Genomic DNA, 4266 nt, shown 5'->3' with positions numbered 1-4266 from the left:
GCGGCGCGTGAAAGGTGGGCCTGTCAGATATGTATTATCCGCCGTCCTAATGTCTTAATTTGAGAAATGAAGATCGTTAATTGCTTACACAGTGCTGGTCAACGCGGTTGAAGTCGAGAGAGCCGAGTCCCGAACGTAAAAAACAACAGTAATAATGGCGCGCATTAACCTTTACAAATTTCTTTTGGGGGAACGACGACGACCGGTGGCGGCGTGAAATCTGAGAGGTTTTCGGGCATCGGGTCGTCGGGGGCCCCCATCATCAAGGTCGATACGAGTTTCGGCCTCGGGACCGGCTGATTGATGATTTCATTAAATCCCCCGGTGACCAGTTAATTATTGGCCACTCAGTTTTCATTAGTCGTAATTAGTCAAGTGGTAAACGTCTGCAACCGAAGTGACACTTGTTCTTTTTTACCCAAAAGTTTACAAAGTTAAAAACAAAATGTTTTTTAACTGAAAAATATGATCGAATTAATCGCGCATTCTTCATAACCAAAAAATCTTGTACATCGCAGTGGTGTCCAAAAGTAAATAAAATACAATGCGCCAATAAATCGTTACGTACTGTAAATAAAAACATTGCCCTGACGGTTTCTGAACCGAGGTCTCGAAGAGAAACCGTCACCGGTGTCATAAGACAATGACATACGGAGGTATTGATGAATTGTCCGATGGCACGGAGAGGGTCATCCTCGGTGGATGACAACGGTGGCATCTTCGGTATGTCGCGTTTTTGCCGTCGCCCACGTCGGCAGAGTCCGGAGGAGGCCCGGGCCACTTGTCCGGATTTTGAGACGAAACCGTGTGATCTGAATCAAGATGAACTTGTCGACTGGATATGGTCACGGAATCTCATGTCATACATATTGGGTCTCGCCTGTCAATCACAACCTCGCGAACGCCCAACTCTTCGCTTTCGATCTCTCTGCTCGATTGGGCGGTAAATTTAAAACTTGAAAAAATCGATTTATCCCCTCGCAGTTTTTCCGATCGATCGTGACCTGACTTGTACTCAGAAGCGTGAGCACCGTTACGCTCGTTATTTATTTATTTGGGAATACAAACAATTCTTTTTTCATTTCTATATATTATATTTTTTTATTTGTATCCAAAAATGTTATACGATCAACTACTTAACCTTCGAGTGGGCGCGCTGTCATAAAATTTATAACAATATCTCCTATATTATGCATTTGAAAGAATTTAGCGCTAAAGTATTCATGTAATTATATATTTTGAACATTTTGAAAAAAAAAATGTAAAAAAATATATTCACGTTGTCTTTATGGCAAAAAAAGTTATAAAATACAAAAAATGTACAAATTAATTGCTAATTTATAAGGCCGTATTTATATTATGGGATGTATTAAGGGATATAAATATATTATAATGAGGTTTTGAGTCAAACATGAAGGTTTCGAATCTTTTCCACATTTTTGACAAACACAGGTCCGTAATGACAATTTTGTCAGAATCGAATTTTTTTCATATTTCAATCTTTTCGGTTTTTCGTGACTTTATTAAAATATTCAATATATTCAAAGGCTTAAGACGGCTAAACCTGAATGTTGTTAGTTCTAGTGACAGTGAAAACTCAAGATTGTCATAAGGACGTCACATTTTTCCAAGCAAAACTTTTCCTCTGCAAAACTACCCAATACCTCTACTATAGTAGACGCCACGAGAGCTGGCAGTAAGTCATCATTTTTCGCTCTTACAAATACATAGTTCACAAACCGCTAGAGAGTAATGTGTGTTGGAAAGAGATAGCATTAGTTTAATATGTCTGCTGTACAATTCAAATGGCCACGTCGAAAAAGTACGTCTGTTCTTCTAAGGGATGTCACTCTATAATTATAACCTCAAATCGGAACGTCTTGTGAGCGTTGTCATGAATCTGTTAGTGTTTTCACAAGCCGAAAATGTTTTCTTTGAAAGGAAAATCATTAGCTTTGTTCGTTGGGACTGCACTACTTGCACTCACTTGCACTAAGCAGTTTAGTGCAGATGTTGTGTGTTCGTTGGGGATAGTGCAGTTGCACTTATACTGTTCGTTGGGCCATGTGCAGTGTAATTTAGTGCAGCCGGTGCAAGTTAGTGCAGATTTTGTTGCACCTGCTTTTGATTAAGTTCAATAAGTGCAGTGTAACTAAAATAGCGGAATATTTGAAAGCATGTTTTGTAATAATTAATATTAATATTAAATATTAACAAATAAAACCTTATAACAATTAATATTTGTTGTATTAGAGAACACAGTATATTCAACCCCAGTAGAGGCAATAGAAAACTACCCCTACTTTTTTGGAATAATTTAAAAACTACCCTGCCGATTTTGGCTTCATTAAATACACTTATAGTACATTTAAAAATATTAATTATGTGTTTTTTCTCATTTAGGGGTGGCTGGGGTTAACTACCCTGACTACCCCAAATTTTTTTCTTGTTGCAAGTACTGCTTATCGATTTTGGTGCAATTTAGCATGTGAACAAAAACATTCTGCGATAATTTCATTTTCCACAAGTATTTCGCTGACAATCTCCTGTTCGTCCATTTCAAATATTATACACTTTTTTTATAAAAATCTGTTCGTTGGGACCACGGTTTATACACTTTTCTGAACTGCACTAAGTTGACATGACATTGCACTGACTTACACTTCATTGCACTATGACGTCATACGAGTGCCATGTCGTGCAGAGTAGTGTAGTCCCAACGAACAAAGCTATTAAATAATATCTTTGACATATAACCTCCATTACTAACATAACCTACATTTAAATGTATGTGGTGAAATAATCTAAGCCGTACATCCATATCTTGATTCATACCATTTTTAAGCGATCTGTCACTGCCAGCTCTTGTGGTTTCTACTATATTAAGCTATGTTGCATTTTATGTGGGACAATGCAAATGCACAGTAGTTTGGTAACTATGATTACTGCATCATTACTGTATTATTGCGACTTAAATTCCTGGACAAAATTAACGCTCCACTTACATTTTTCCAGTATTTTTTAATTAATGATCATGGTGTGCAATCTTACTATAGTAGATGCCACGAGAGCTGGCAGTAAATCATCGTTTTCCGCTCTTACAAATGCTATACGTAGTTCACAAACCGCTAGAGAGCAGTAGAGAGTAATGTGTGTTAGAAAGAGATAGCATTAGTTTAATATGTCTGCTGTACAATTCAAATCGCCACGTCGAAAAAGTACGTCTGTTCTTCTAAGGGATGTCACTCTATAATTATAACCTCAAATCGAAACGTCTTGTCAGCGTTGTCATGAATCTGTTAGTGTTTTCACAAGCCGAAAATGTTTCCTTTGAAAGGAAAATCATTAAATAATATCTTTGACAATGTTTGACATATAACCTCCATTACTAACATAACCTACATTTAAATGTATATGGTGAAATAATCTAAGTCGTACGTCCATATCTTGATTCATACCATTTTTAAGCGATCTGTCACTGCCAGCTCTCGTGGTTTCTACTATACTATAAAAATGTAGACCCAGGTTTTAGTACCCTCACAATCCACTGGATGACGTTGTAGACTGAATTTGTAGCAATCCTTACTTTCCTTTGGCTAAGGCCCACTTTTACCATCCTCCTGATAAACTATCTAGAGGATAGTTGCCATGGTTACGGCGGTTTTAAGCGCTCTCATTGGCTAAGAACTGGATTTATCTATCGGATAAATTTATCAGGAGGTGGTAAAAGTGGGCCTAAGTGTTTTATATCCTTTAGTTAACTGTTAAATAAACTAGGGCCACTTTTACCACCTCTTCATAACTTTATCTGATAGATAAATTGGCGCTCATAGCCAATGACAGCAATATATTTATATTATATTTAAAATTATGAATTTTGTCTTGGAAAAGCCTTAAATTCATATTTTTTTGCATTTATTTGTAAAATGTACTTAACCTCTTCAAAATAAATTATTGGTATAAACCGGTATAGAAATACCTATATTTAAATTTCGCGCTTTAACCTAATTAGTTCCCTCACAATCCCCTTGGGAGCGCTGAATGTACCAAAAAATAGTGGGGAGATGACCTTCTATATACATAATATATATAAATTTTTCTATGTTAATGATAAGTTGTAATTTACTAGCTTTACTGCTAGAAAGCTATGGATCTTCTTTGACATTTAAAACAAATATTGACAAAGAATACTTTGTTTTTAAGGTTATAAACCGTAGTTAAAATCGCTTTTGATTAAAACTTTTTTTTTTTTCAAAAAGTTACGGT

This window comes from Onthophagus taurus, chromosome 6 (assembly GCF_036711975.1).
Source record: "Onthophagus taurus isolate NC chromosome 6, IU_Otau_3.0, whole genome shotgun sequence".
Classification (NCBI taxonomy): domain Eukaryota; kingdom Metazoa; phylum Arthropoda; class Insecta; order Coleoptera; family Scarabaeidae; genus Onthophagus; species Onthophagus taurus.
Note: the sequence above shows the minus strand (reverse complement) of the source record.